The sequence below is a fragment of the Megachile rotundata genome, chromosome 3 (assembly GCF_050947335.1).
Source record: "Megachile rotundata isolate GNS110a chromosome 3, iyMegRotu1, whole genome shotgun sequence".
Lineage (NCBI taxonomy): Eukaryota > Metazoa > Arthropoda > Insecta > Hymenoptera > Megachilidae > Megachile > Megachile rotundata.
In genome coordinates this window covers 17,305,132-17,321,507 of record NC_134985.1, presented here as the reverse complement: position 1 = coordinate 17,321,507, position 16,376 = coordinate 17,305,132, and the positions used below count along the sequence as shown (strand labels likewise).

Sequence of the window (16,376 nt, the reverse complement as noted above, 5' to 3'; positions counted from 1 at the left end):
ATGGTTGATTATTTGATAAGTAGGGTGAACCTACATTTCGCAATTTCCGTATTCCCTAACTCCGTACATTTCCCCACTTGTTACGTACATCCAAATGATCCCTCCTAATAATATTAATTAGGAGTTGAATAGTTCAGTTTGTACGTCGTTGGCAACAATGACGCGCTTCTCGTGGCAGCTAATCAGTTATTAATGAAAATGAGGTAGGAGTAAAATGGCGGGACGATTCAGGCGGCAGTCAGTCAGCCTTGGTTAATAATAACGAGAATCGGCAACTGTCGCGGATTTTAATTCGAAATGTTCAATTAGCGAGCGTTCATCGAGCCATGACACGGTCGTATCATCGCTGGTAACGACTGCCTTCGTTCTTCGGCGGCGTAACAGGCGTAAATTGGAAAGTGATACCGAATTCACGCGTCGCTGAGCGCACCGTGCGATCACCGCGTTAATTATAGATATCAGGGGATGCGTTCCCGTCGCGGTGCTGTATTTTAGGTAATTGGGGGGATGGGTCGCACCCTTTTCCGTCCAGCGTTTACCGTCCGAAACTGCACCTCGAATTTTCTACTCGGTCAAAAAAGGAAGAACAATTAACCAAGGAACCAGAAGAAAGACTTTAAAACGTCCGACGAACAATTTGTATCGGTTCCCGTTCTTTTTCTCGCCCCGTTCGGTCCCGTAATTCTCGCTGAATTAATAATTTCCCCGGTGCGAAGCGGTTCCTTTTTTTCCCCCGGTTCTCTTTCTTGCAACCGGGAAATTAATTCCGAGATCTCCCTGGATTTCGGTTGTAATTAATATTATTTAATAGCCGGCTGTGTACCGTAAAAGGAATAAACGCAAATCTCCGGCTGCACCCGTGCGGGGTAAAACGATCAAAAAGTGCTTCTCGCAGCGTCCAACTGTTCCAACGCGTTTTTAATCGCTACTCTGTTTCAATAATATCTGGGAATTCGCGTGTGCGTTTACAGACAGGAATCTTGGGATTTAGACCTAAGGTTATAGAAAATTTAATGAGGATTTAAAGAGATGAGAATGTGGAGACATGAGGACCTCACATGTGGACATATGTGGATGTAAAAAGATGTTGATTTAAGCACATGGGGATGCAGTTATATATTGATCTAAGGATTTGAGTAGCTAATGTGATGTTAATCTATGGATATAAAGATCTAACAAGACATTGAGCTAGGAATAAGAAGAATTTAAAGAGTATATGCATTTGGAGATGTGAAGATATGGATACGTGGACAAATTGGAGAATGTGACCTCTACAGACGTGCTGACTCTTAAAGCTAGGGATTCTAGGAATATAGAAGGTTCTCAAATATGAAGAACTAGGGATATAAATGTCAAGGATACGTGGATCTAGGAATACATAGAATATCAATCATGTAGAACCTAGAGGTAAGAATGAGGCATATGTGGATTTAGAAATGAAGGTTTAAAGCATATGTGGAAATATTGAAATCCACAAACATTCATACAAAGAACCATAAGCTGTATCTTAAACCATAATACTAAACATAACCTCAACTAAGTACATCTGAAAGAGATTATATACGCGGAGAAAATTATTCACAACGTTAACAATATATATTCAAAGTCATTGAGATGCGAGGCGTGTATAATTACCCCTGCTTGATGCAGAGATGTATGAACGTGTAATTTTGTTTCTACGAAACTCGCGTATTCGAGATGACGATTATTACCACGTATTTTCTTCGTCCCCTAATGTCAGTCCGTTATTTATGCGAGCGCATTTTTGCCACGGTTTAAAATTATTTCCTCGTAAAAAGTTCAAGAAGATACATATGGGATTTAATTTCCGGACGCCTGTGCCGGCTGTCCAGAATCTCGCGCCAGCCACGAAAATTGTTCGTACCTTTAGAACGGTTCCGAATGAATATACTATGTTTCATTAAGTGACACTGGAAACGCTTTTGCTGCTTGATACAGGATAAATTGAACGTATGGTAATTAACGAAATTGTCAAATTCCGTACCTGTTTGCGATGTGCGTGTGTGGAATTGTAATATTACGCGAAAGATTGTGATCGTTATTTTGTTTTCAATAGGGCTGGTGAAATTTGTATTTTTTAATTAAAAATCTTTCTCTTTTCGTTGAAAATGGGATTTAATTAAAGGTTGTGTGTGCAATTTTTGTTAGCGAATAATTTTATTATATTTTTTATTAGAGACACTTTGAAATCTCACTCATACTATTTTATTTGGAATTAGGAATTTTCACATAGTGGAAAGTTCTGCGTGTCCCTAGATTCGTTTGGTCCTAGGTATCCATGGTTCTGAATTACTATGTCACTAGATACCATATCTCTGAGATTCCCTGAAATTCTCTAGATCCCAAATCTTCAAATTCCAAAATTCCCTAGTACCCAAATCTCCAAATTCCAAAATTCACTAGCTCCCAAATCTCCAAATTCCAAAATTTCCATGCTCCCATATCTCCCAATTCCAGAATTTCCTATATGCCAAATCTCCAAATTCCAAAATTCCCTAGCTCCCAAATCTCCAAATTCCAAAATTACCATGCTCCCACATCTCCCAATTCCAGAATTTCCTAGATGCCAAATCTTCAAATTCTAAAATTCCCTAGTACCCAAATCTCCAAATTCCAAAATTTCCAAGCTCCCAAATCTCCCAATTTCAAAATTTCCTAGATGCCAAATCTTCAAATTCTAAAATTCCCTAGTACCCAAATCTCCAAATTCCAAAATTTCCCAGGTCCCGAATTTCCAAATCCCAAAATTCCCTAAATCCCAAGTCTTCAAATTCGATAATTCCCTATATCTCAAATCTCCTAATCCCGAAATTCCCTAGATCCCAAATCTTCAAATTCCAAAATTCCCTAGTACCCAAATCTCCAAATTCCAAAATTTCCCAGGTCCCAAATTTCCAAATCCCAAAATTCCCTAAATCCCAAATCTTCAAATTCGATAATTCCCTATATCTCAAATCTCCTAATCCCAAAATTCCCTAAATCCCAAGTGTTCAAATTCCAAAATTCCCTAGTACCCAAATCGCCAAATTCCAAAATTTCCCACGTCCCAAATTTCCAAATCCCAAAATTCCCTAAATCCCAGGTCTTCAAATTCGATAATTCCCTATATCTCAAATCTCCTAATCCCAAAATTCCCTAGATCCCAAATCTTCAAATTCCAAAATTCCGTAGATCCCAAATCTTCAAATTCCAAAATACCCCAGACGCCAAATCTTTACATCTCAAAATCCCCTAGATTCCTTAGATGTGTTCACTATGTGACTCACTGTTATACTTATGTTACCAGTATAATACAGTATACCTACTGTATTAATATATACGTATACTTATACTATAATAGTCTACATATACATACACATACTTATACCCTACTAATATACATATGTACAGCACTGTATGTTACTACTAGATCAGCACAAGATTATGTCAAATACATTACAATAAAATATACTCCACTCGATTGCATCGGTATGTCTCAACAAATAAGTAGAAATCCACTAACAATCAGTAAAACACACTAATCACAAGGTTAATTTCATACATCTCTAAAAATCCGACCAAGTAACACGATATAAAATATTCCAAGTTAATTAAAATACCCGCTCGCACCCGAACAAATAATAAAACCCTTAATCCTCGTTAACGATCGTGTCAACAAATAGTCTCTCGTTAGTTCAGCTCGGGTATGGTTTTTCCGATAAACATGGTCGTAATGGCAACGAACGCGCAACATCGAACGGAAACCACGAAGAAACCGCGGGGGTGAGGGGTTCGTTTACGGTGAAAAAAGAGAAAGATATGAATAAATGAATCGGGTGGACCCCGTATGGGTACGGTTAAGCCACGGGACAGGCAACGAGAGGGACGTGAGAAAAAGACGAACGGAAAGGGGTTGGGAGGGCGACGAGAAGAGGGAGAAAGAGAGGGCAGTAACGGGCGAATAAAAGCTAGCTTCGAGCAGATGGCTGGCGCGGCCATTAGCTAATGGATCCCTAACACCAGTACACCGGTCGAGTCATCCGCTAGGAAGTACAAACCGGTAGGTGGACGCGTCTATCGGTGACGTTGCTATATCCCTGCACCCTTTCAGCCACCGTAAACGCATAGCGGAGGAAATCGTGCAACGGCAATCGTGCTAAATCACAAACGAAACGAATGCCACCATTTTCCATCTACGGAGTCCTCGATCGTCAACATGGACGAAAATTACCGCGGGAGATTTGGCCTCGCGATTCGGATGCAAGTTATGATACGTGGAGTACCGAGGTAAAAGTATGCTTCGGTGATTTGTAGAGGTGTACTTTGGGAAATTAGGGAATCTGGAGGGGGTTGGATTGGGAAATTGAGAAATTTGGAGGGGGTGAGAGGACACTGCAAATTGGGGAATGTTGTTTTGCAAATTTGGAAGTGGGGGTTTAGGTACTAGAATGGTTCAGTATTTGAAGATGTGGAAGTTTCAGAATTTAGGGATTCTGAAATTTGGAAGTTGGGGGTTTAAATACTAGGATGTTTGGATATTCGGAGGTTTGCAAATTTGGGCACTTGGAGATTGTGGAGCCTTAGAAATTTGAATGCTTTCGACTTTGGAAGCTTGAGTATTTGGGGGTATGAGAGTTTGGGAATTTAGGGGTTCTGAACATTTGGAAGTTGGGGGTTTAAATAGTAGGAAGCTTGGATATTCGAAGATTTGCAAATTTGGGCACTTGGAGATTGTGGAGCCTTAGAAATTTGAATGCTTTCGACTTTGGAAGCTTGAGTATTTGGGGGTATGAGAGTTTGGGAACTTAGGGGTTCTAGAAATTTGGAAGTTGGGGGTTTAAATCCTAGGAAGTTTGGATATTCGGAGGTTTGCAAATTTGGGCACTTGGAGATTGTGGAGCCTTAGAAATTTGAATGCTTTCGACTTTGGAGGCTTGAGTATTTGAGGGTATGAGAGTTTGGGAATTTAGGGGTTCTAGACATTTGGAAGTTAGGGGTTTAAATCCTAGGAAGATTAGTTATTAGAAGATTTGCAAATTTGGGCACTTGGAGATTGTGGAGCCTTAGAAATTTGAATGCTTTCGACTTTGGAAGCTTGAGTATTTGGGGATCTGAGAGTTTGGGAATTTAGGGATTCTGAAATTTGGAAGTTGGGGGATTAAATCCTAGGAAGCTTGGATATTCGAAGATTTGTAAATTTGGGTACTTGGAGATTGTGGAGCCTTAGAAATTTCAATGCTTTCGACTTTGGAAGCTTGAATATTAGAGGGTATAAGAGTTTGGGAATTTAGGTGTTCCAGTAATTTGGAAGTTGGAGGTTTAGATACTAGGAAGATTGGTTATTACACGATTTGCAAATTTGGGCACTTGGAGATTATGAAACCTTAGAAATTTGAATGCTTTCACATTTGGAAACTTGAATATTTGGAGATCTGAGAGTCTGGGAATATAGGTGTTCCAGAAATTTGGAAATAGGGCTTTAAATACTCAGAAGTTTGGATATTCGAAGATATGCAAATTTGGGCATTTGAAGATGAAGTGAAACCTTAGAAACTTGAATGTTTCAGAATTCGGAAACCCGAGTGGCGATCTGAGAATTTGGGAACTTCGTAAACTTAGCTAGTCCAGAAATTAGTAAGCAGTATTCTGAAGTTTAGAAACTTTCTGAAGTTTAAAATTTCCTTATGAAGATTACGATTTTCCCTCATGAATTGATTTTGCAATTCAAAGCGTATTTAGACTAAAGATTAAATATTACAAAATTTAGAACTCAAAGCTTCTGAAACATGAAAAATTGAAACATCTAATTTGAGAATTTGAATATTTGAAAGATAGTACGAAAGTATGTATAAAGGTCTTAACGAAGTCTGAAAGGACTGTTTCGTCGGCAGGCACGTAAGTACACGTATAAAGGTTCATAGACAACAGGTACATACGCGTGTAATCGTGGCTGTTACTGAAAATTAGTTGTTTCCTCGCTTCCATATCCCGTAACACGCTGTTCTGTAATTCTCTAGATGCATACTTCCTTGTAAACGTCGCTTTGTGTTCTCGTAAAAGGTACGCGTTAGTTTTTTGTAGCCTTGTAGTCCCGGTGTAAATTGGATCAAGTACCGTCGGGATAGGGTGAAAACATAAGGAAGGATAATATTAGCGTAGCGCAGAAGATGTAGCTGTGAAGATCTTGCGAGATAAGTTCTGCAGATTAAAATTTTAGAAAAAGTAACTATGGTTTATTTATTTAACGATGATTTATTTTTTTCTACAAAAATATTTTCTTTATTTTACTTTTTCAATCTACTCGAGTGTGATTCTAAAGATTTCTGAACGTACAAATATTTAATATACGACATTAAATGAGTCCATTGTGAGAGAATAAAATTTGCAGCGAGAAAGGAATGCTGAATAACCTTGAAGCGTTGGAACAATCGAATCGTAACTTAAAACACGTTGAATATGAAAGAAATGTTCATCTCGAAGAAATTTGAAGATTGGTCTTATAAATATCCGATATATCTTGACATAAAGAATAATAAGAAGTTTAAATTATCTGTTGTGTGAACGCCTACGAAAAGAATAAAATTTGCAAGGAAGGGATGTTGAACGACCTTGAAGTTGGAGAATATTCAATTCCTCACTTATTATAAATATGTACCTGATGATGTACTAATATTTAGAGATCATAGCTGTTCACGAAAGAGAATAAAATTTGCAAGAAGGAAGGGATGTTGAACGACCTTGAAGTTGGAGAATATTCAATTCCTTACTTATTATAAACACGTACCTGATGAAGTACAAATATTTAGAGATCATAACTGTTCACGAAAGAGAATAAAATTTGCAAGAAGGAAGGGATGTTGAACGACCTTGAAGTTGGAGAATATTCAAATCCTAACTTACTTCCTAACTTCTAAATATACATAGAATTAACGTAGTCTACAATTAAGAACAATATAGAGCTAAAATTATGTATACCATAACTCTTTACAAGTAGAAATAAAATTCCCAAAAAAAGATACGAACCCTGAAGTGCAATTGAAGAACATTACAATTTGAACTCGTTCGAATCTACCAGAGTATAAATATTTGACAGGCTAATATTAAGAACAATAAGAAGGTTAATTTACGTGTTCCACGAATGTAAAGGTACTGTGAGAACTAGAGGGGTGCAAAGGTTCGAACGGCATCCGAACCTACAGCAGCGTCGAAACATGAATCACGTATTCACGAAGATTTAGAGAAACATTTTGACAGAAATGCACGAGGCAACGTTGCATATTTCATCGGTCACGGTCTCCACGGATCGAGGAGTCTCCCTCGGGAGCGTTCTTTGTCTTCGTTTGGTAGACTCGGTCGGCTCAAGGGCTTACGAGTGAGGCTGCGAGGTTGAAAGGGCTTGTGCCCGGTACTTAAACGCGTGATATATGCGATATACACTCGATGCTGCCCACAGGTACTTACCTGTGTACTCGCGAGCAGGTAGAGGGCACGAGGTAAGGCCGACTTCTACACATGTTCGCCTACTTTACATTGCGGTGAGTAATGTGCCACGGCCGTGGCATTAAAAGCGCCAGTAAAGTCGGCTTTGCCAAAGGGTACGCCCGCCAACATCGTAACCGACTGCCACATAGAAACCGTGCTGCGACCGCAAGATGAACGAGAGGATACCTCTGACCGCTAATAATATGTCATTAAAAGAGACCGTTTTAAAAAGATTTCGTGCATCTCGATTATGTGCAAATGCAATTTCAGCCGGTTCTTCTTGTTCGCCGGTGCAAGAGGTTGAATCAATGTCATCGATATCGCGCCGCGTGTCCTTTCAATGTAAATCCGTGAATCGTTTATTGTGCTCGCCTATGGCCGTCAACGAACGCCGGGCTGCGAATAAAAGAAACGAAAAATGAATAACGTTTCGCGTCACCGGGCGAGATTCATTTTTCGCCGAATAAAAAATGTGGAAACGATCTGCGTGCGAATCCAGGAATAACGAACGGGATTAACGAGCATTTTTCTGTTTTTATAATCACAGGTTTTCACGTTCTTCGGTTACACACTTAGACTTTTCTGATTTTACCCGTTTTCAATTTTTCAACTTTTCAATTCTTTGATTTTTCCAGTTTTCGAGTTTTCAAGTTTTCACGTTTTCAATTTTGCAATTCTTTGATTTTTCAATTTTTCAATTTTTCGGTTTTTCAATTCTCCAGTTCTCCAATTCCACAATTCTCCAATTCCACAGTGCCCCAATTCCACAATTCTCCAATTCCACAATTCTCCAATTCCACAATTCTCCAATTCCACAATGCCCCAATTCTACAATGCCCCAATTCCACAATGCCCCAATTCCACAATTCTCCAATTCCACAATTCTCCAATTCCACAATGCCCCAATTCCAAAATTCTCCAATTCCACAATTCTCCAATTCCACAATTCTTAAATTCCACAATTCTCCAATTCCACAATGCCCCAATGCCACAATTCTCCAATTCCACAATGCCCCAATGCCACAATTCTCCAATTCCACAATTCTCCAATTCCACAATTCTCCAATTCCACAATTCTCCAATTCCACAATTCTCCAATTCCACAATTCTCCAATTCCACAATTCTCCAATTCCACAATGCCCCAATTCCACAATTCTCCAATTCCACAATTTTCCAATTCCACAATTCTCCAATTCCACAATTCTCCAATTCTCCAATTCTCCAATTCTCCAATTCTCCAATTCTCCAATTCTCCAATTCTTCAATTCTCCAACTCTTCAATTCCTCAATTCTCCAATTTTCCAATTTTCCAGTTCTCCAATTCTTCAATTCTCCAACTCTCCAACTCTCCAACTCTCCAATTCTCCAATTCCTCAATACTTCAATTCCTCAATTCTTCAATTCTTCAATTCTTCAATTCTTCAATTCTCCAATTCTCCAATTCCTCAATACTTCAATTCTTCAATTCTTCACTTCTTCAATTCTCCAATTCTCCAATTCCTCAATACTTCAATTCTTCAATTCTTCACTTCTTCCATTCTTCAATTCTCCAACTCTCCAATTCCTCGATACTTCAATTCTTCAATTCTCCACTTCTTCCATTCTTCAATTCTCCAAATTTAATGTTTCTTCAATTTTCTAACTTCTCAATTCCTTATATTAAATGGAAAATTGTCAGAATTATCGAAACTTAACATTTCTTCAATTACAAAATCATACAAGATTGCATGTTCGCAAAAATTACTTCTAAAAGTCCATGTTGAAGAGTTTATTCAGTGCCCCCCGCAAGAAGAACGACAAATCTAAATTTCAGGAGACAGTGATGTATATCAGCGGCATACGCTATCAATTGAATGGAGGTTGGTGATTTCGTATTTAATATTAAGCTGGTTGTGTGCACGGTGCGGGATTAATTTCGCGTCGCGGTTTACTGGCGACAACGAGCATATTGCTGGCTAATTTACTCGCGGAAGAATAGCGGACTTCAGCTACGCTCGATAAACGTTATTATTCAATCGTAGATTATAACGATGCCTCGTCCCGTTGACAACGTAAACGTTGGGACCTCTTTTCAACGGTGGCCGCGATACGATTACTTCGTTCATTATTTTATGCTCTTCATTACTTTGTACTTTACGCACGAATTCATCGTTGTACCGCCAATTAGCGTGACCCCGACATTAATTACACGCTCTGCACACACGATGCGTGTGCTAAATGATTATTCGATTACTCCAGACGTACGCGTGTTGTTTCAGCGACTCAGCGTTCTACACGAACATATAAATTTGTGTTGTTGTTTCAGAGTTTCGTGTTACACGTCTGTTTTCCTCCAAGAAGTGCACCCACTAATTACCTGCTGCGTCAGTCTCCTCGTTAACGGTGGAAGGGCTGGAAGGCAACAAAGAGAAATACCAAAATCATGGTCAACAGAAGGGTGCCAGTATCGATTATCGATAATGGATACCTTATTGATATTCGGTGTAACGACGTACGCATATTGTTTATGTAAACAGGGGAAAATGTCAGTGAATTTCGTTCTGAATTCGTGAAGACGGTGCAGAAATTGGGAGTTTAAAAGGTTGGAGATGTTAGGGTCTTAGAGCTGACAAATTCATAAGTTTGATTTGAAGAAAATGAGGATTTTGAAATGTGACAATTTGGAAAATTTTTGAATTTGAACATTGTATTGATTAATTGATGAGTCGATCAATTGACGAATTGATAAATGGACAAATTAATAGATAGACAAATTGATAAATTGAGGAATTGATAAATTGATGGATTGACAGATTGATGAATTGATGAATTGACAAATAGACAAACTGATGAATTGACAGATTGATAAATTGACAAATAGATAAATTGATAAATTGACAAATTGATAAATCGACAAATCGACAAATCGATAAATCAATAAATCGATAAACTACTAAATTGAAAATTTTATAAAATCACAAATACATAAATATTACACTAAATATTAACTAAACTTGAAATATCAAACTTAGAAATTTCCCTATTTGAAGATTTGAAAATATCAAAACCAACTTCTTTAATTAATTCAGCACACATTCCCTTTAACGACGTCTTAAGGATAACGTCGGATATGACATGAGACTCTCTCTCTGCCCGGCGATTTTAATTATCGTCTCGTTTCACGAAATAAACAGCGTACGATAAACAGAAACCAGAATCACATTCGTGTTTTAATATTTGTCGATGCAAACCAAACACGATAGCATTGTGTCATCGACGCCGTTCAATTAAATTAATATTTCGTGGCAGGTACGCGGTCGATCGATAAACAGGTGCATAAACAACTCTATGTACGTAACGACTGTATCGAACTACATCGTTTTGTCGATTGTGGACACTAATCTTCAATTACTTAACTACGATTTCATCTTTCAATCTTATTCGCTACTCGTTTCTTTATTTATTTATTGAATTGAATTCTAAAATTTATCATATCTCAAAGTTTTGAAAATCTACGAGTATTACTACGCATAGAATATGCACGCGCTAGATTACTACGCGTTGGATATCCACACGCTGTATTAGTACGCGTTGGATCACTACGCATTGGATTACTACGCGTAGGATTACCACGCGTTGCATTACCACACGTTGCATTACTATGCGTTAGATTACCACGCATTAGATTCCTACGCTTAGAATTACCACGCGTTGCATTACTACGCGTTGGATTACCACGCGTAGAATATGCACGCGCTAGATTACTACGCGTTGGATATCCACACGCTGTATTAGTACGCGCTGGATTACTACGCATTGGATTACTACGCGTAGGATTACCACGCGTTGCATTACCACACGTTGCATTACTATGCGTTAGATTACCACGCATTAGATTCCTACGCTTAGAATTACCACGCGTTGCATTACTACGCGTTGGATTACCACGCGTAGAGTATGCACGCGCTAGATTACTACGCGTTGGATATCCACACGCTGTATTAGTACGCGTTGGATTACTACGCATTGGATTACTACGCGTAGGATTACCACGCGTTGCATTACCACACGTTGCATTACTATGCGTTAGATTACCACGCATTAGATTCCTACGCTTAGAATTACCACGCGTTGCATTACTACGCGTTGGATTACCACGCGTAGAATATGCACGCGCTAGATTACTACGCGTTGGATATCCACACGCTGTATTAGTACGCGTTGGATTACTACGCATTGGATTACTACGCGTAGGATTACCACGCGCTGCATTACCACGCGTTGCATTACTAAGCGTTGGATTACCACGCGTTGGATAACTACGCGTTATCCGAAGCTGTCGCTCTCGCGTCTGCGCATGCGTAATCCTCGCGCTCTGATTGGTCCGTGTTTTTCCTTAATAATTCATAAACGAAGCTTCAAACCCCATTTCTGCAAAGGGAAATATTATTCAGAATCACGTCAGCTACCCCCCATATCAGGGACCTACACTAATTGTGAGGCACCCTGTATACCGAACCATCTCTTTATACGACGGTCCACTATAGTGGCTTTCTAATGTCGTCGTAGATAGCACCACAATACCTCACTCTACTACCTCACTCACTATTTCAATTGAATGATCGTTTTCATATATTCTTATTTGCATTTTGTTGTTTCACCACCTTTTACAAGAGTATTAACAAATCCCACAAAAGTACGTTACATTACAAGTATACGAAGACGTTTCGGAAATATTTTCGCATTCGTTGGACGAATCTTGCCGTTCGATTCGACGGAACGTTTCCACTTTTTCCCCTCTTGTTCTTCCCTTGATTGCTTCTTCGCCGACTACGTCTCTATCCCGGTCGAAGCCGAACTCCGTTTGTCGACGAGTAATTAGAAGGAACAGTTGTGGAAGGAAACAATTGGCTCGAGTCAACGTCGAAACTTGCCGACCGGATAACTAATCGGCGAACTCGCGACACGAAAAAGAACAACTCTCCCGGACGAAATTGTGTTATTATCCGGGATAGTTTACTTCTGGTTACTTGCGGCTTTGCTTACATCGAACGTGGTCGCGTTAATAGGGATTTGCGCTTAAGATTGTGATCGATGTTGCGCGAAAACTATTTCAGAATTTGGGAATTGAGGATTTGAAATTTAGTTTTTAGATTAGTTGTGAGACACTCTGCTGTCTACAAGTTTATCCATGCTTATTTATAAAATCCATTTCGTAAATTCAACCATGAGGCTCGATGATTTAAAAAATATAATTTTTACAAGTGCAGCACTCACCAGTAATCACCATAGTAATCAGATATTTTTATCATAAAGTCGAATTAATTTTAATATAAAATTTTACAAGGTGTTCGAAACAGATGCTAACGTAAACAAAATGTCTGTAAAACAAGTTCTACACCAATTCAAGTCGTACGTTAATTACAATGCACGTAACGAATAACGAAATTACGTTAAATAACAATACGACGTCTAGACGCGTTAATGACACTCGTAACACAAAGACGTTGCGCGTCTCGGGCCGTGTGAATGGTTGAAAAGAAGAAACGATGTTTCTCGATAACACTTAACCGACAAGAATGGTAAACACGGAGGGCAGTAACGATGTTTCGTAATCGTTTTTAAACAAGTAGTCGAAGAGAAACTGGGATCAAAGAGTAAGACAGTAGCGAATCGAGAGAGAGCGCCGTGAAAGAACAGGAAACGAAGAGGAGGAACAGCTCGGAGCGAGTACACATCGGTGTCAAAGTGGTTGAAGACTTGCAGGGGCCCTTTTGTTGAGACACTCGAGACGCTTGGCGTTATTAAAATTGGCCCCCTGGCCCCGCGGAAACACTTCGCTGCTTCACAGCCACTGGTCGAGCTGTCAACCTATCAATTATGACACATTGTACACTCTGGTGCAATACAGATCCTCAGAATAATGACTAGTATATGAGAATTTTTTGTTTAACCATTTATTAAATTTTCACGTATTTTAGATTTAAATTTACAAATTTTCTATTTTTTTAAATTAATCAGATTTCGAGTTCGTCATCAAATTATGTAATCTTAAAGTAGGTCATCAAATTATGTAATCTTAAATTTTTTAATTTTCATGTTTACATATAGTTGTAAATATATAGTTACAGCTATTATAGACTCTTATCAAACTTACCTGTTTATAATTCACAAGCTCATCAATTTTCGAAGACTTTGAGTTTTTAAATTTCCAAGTCCCTAAATTTTAAAATCTTCAAATTTTCATGTGATCGATTTTTAAATTCCCTAATTTTCAGGATTTTACAGTTACCTTGAATAATACATTTTTCTTGGGGAAGTTACATTTATTCTAGACTGTACATCCCAAACGTGTTACACGACGACACTTATTCCCCTTTCACGAAACCCTTGGATGTAGCGGCTGTTTGGGAAAATCGATGCGACAAGGGGATGTTCGAACCTGTTGAGTATGGTTTACTCGTTCAACAGATAATTTCCGTGATTCGATGTTGAAACACATGATCAAGTCCAATGTTTCCAGTCTCATAGTCCCAAAATCACAGAGGTCCAACGTCCCAAGGTTCTAAAATCCTAAGAGCCTCAACTTCCAACATTCAAAAATTCTAAGAGTCCAAGTATTTCCAACGTTCCGTGATCCTAAAATCATAAAGGTCCGACGGTTCGAGTCCCAAAATCTTAAGAACCCCAATGTCTCAAAATCGTAGGAGTCTAAATGTTCAACGTCCCATGGTCTACAGCCGGAAAGGTCCAACGTCTCAAGTCTCAAAACCCTAAGATGTCCCAAAATCCTAAAGGTACCGATTTCCAACGTCTTAAAATTACTAGAGTCCAAATTTCCAAAGATGAAAAGTCACAAAGTTCGAAAATTGTAAGAGTCCAAACCTCCAAGGTTGAAAATTCCCAAATCGCAAGAGTCCAAATTTCTCAACTTGAAAAATCCTAAAATCCCAAAATTCCAAGTTTCCAAACTCCCAAGGTCCCAAACTCCCAAAGTCCCAAAATTGTAAGAGTCCAAACTTCTCAACCTGAAAATCCTAAAATCCTAAAATTCTAAGTGTGAAACCTCTAAACTCCCAAACTCCCGAGTCCCAAAATGAACAGAGTCCCCCAAGAAATCGCAAACTCCCAAACTGTCGATCCATTAATATAATCCTGATCCTAGAACGTAATATCAAACCAGTAATACTACCCCAGCACGAAATCACGATAGTCCAGAAAATATTTTCCCGTTGGCGCGTAAGTTGTTAGCAATTTTCCCGTACAATTGGCCCGAGTAGTCTGCAACAATCCTGCTGGAACTCGAAACATTTCGCGTCCGTTTCACGATTAGTTCGAAGAACGTCGATAAATACGAACGGTGTATCGGCACGCGTGGACTTTTATGGTTCCGTAGAGGAATTCTCATTGAATGGACAGGAACTATCATACACGGGGCGCTCGGCTGGCCTTTCTTGGAAGCACGAAGCAATCTCGAAGACGCTTCCATAGCTTTATCTGTGCATTCACCAGGGTACGAAGAGTTGCTCGTCGTCCGGCTGTATCGAATGTCCTGACTCAACTTGATTGCCGTAATACCGGGAAAAAGCTTAACGAACGGATTGTTACTTCGTCGACGAACGAAACGTACGGCTGTCACGACGCCGGATGAATGTCTAACAAGTTACGAGGCATTCGTTGGTCGCATGCACAACCGGCTCATTGAAACGCTGCCACGGCTGAATATCTTCATTCGTCGTTGAAAATATTTCTCGATATTCCACCGGCTAATTAAATAGTGAATTATGTATACCGGAGACTCTTTAAACGTAAAATCATCGTTAAGCTGAAACGCGAGACGCGACGGGAATCGGGATCGTAACACCGGATTTATCGTGTATGAATCATGTACTGCCGGAAATCGGTGTCGTAAACGTCGTTTCGAAATTTCGTGTTGGCTTTGTAGGGTTCTGGTGGTTTTTTAGCGGTCGATTCGGGGAAAGGGGGTAAGGGAAGATATAGTCTCACTAGTGTAGGTCCCTGAAATATAGCTGACGTGATTCTGAATAAGATTTCCCTTTGCAAAAATGGGGTTTGAAGCCTCGTTTTTGAATTGTTAAGGAAAAACACGGACCAATCAGAGCGCGAGGATTACGCATGCGCAGACGCGAGAGCGACAGCTTCGGATAACGCGTAGTTATCCAACGCGTAGTAATGCAACGTGTGGTAATGCAACGCGTGGTAATCCCACGCGTAGTAATCCTATGCGTAGTAATCCAACGCGTACTAATATAGCGTGTGGATATCCAACGCGTAGTAATCTAGCGCGTGCATATTCTACGCGTAGTAATCCAACGCGTAATAATACAACGCGTGGTAATTCTAAGCGTAGGAATCTAATGCGTGGTAATCTAACGTGTAGTAATGCAACGTGTGGTAATGCAACGCGTGGTAATCCTATGCGTAGTAATCCAACGCGTACTAATATAGCGTGTGGATATCCAACGCGTAGTAATCTAGCGCGTGCATATTCTACGCGTAGTAATCCAACGCGTAATAATGCATCGCGTGGTAATTCTAAGAGTAGGAATCTAATGCGTGGTATTCTAACGCGTAGTAATGCAACGTGTGGTAATGCAACGCGTGGTAATCCTACGCGTAGTAATCCAATGCGTAGTAATCCAACGCGTACTAATACAGCGTGTGGATATCCAACGCGTAGTAATCTAGCGCGTGCATATTCTACGCGTAGTAATCCAACGCGTAATAATACAACGCGTGGTAATTCTAAGCGTAGGAATCTAATGCGTGGTAATCTAACGTGTAGTAATGCAACGTGTGGTAATGCAACGCGTGGTAATCCTACGCGTACTAATACAGCGTGTGGATATCCAACGCGTAGTAATTTAGCGCGTGCATATTCTACGCGTGGTAA

The 16,376-nt window shown here is 39.5% G+C and overlaps 1 protein-coding gene across 4 annotated transcripts in view; it reads right to left on the bottom strand.

The window, feature by feature from the left end:
* The window catches only part of LOC100882367 (discoidin domain-containing receptor 2), a 275,352-nt gene that overhangs the window by 200,392 nt on the left and 58,584 nt on the right, over positions 1-16,376 (bottom strand). The window lies entirely within an intron of this gene.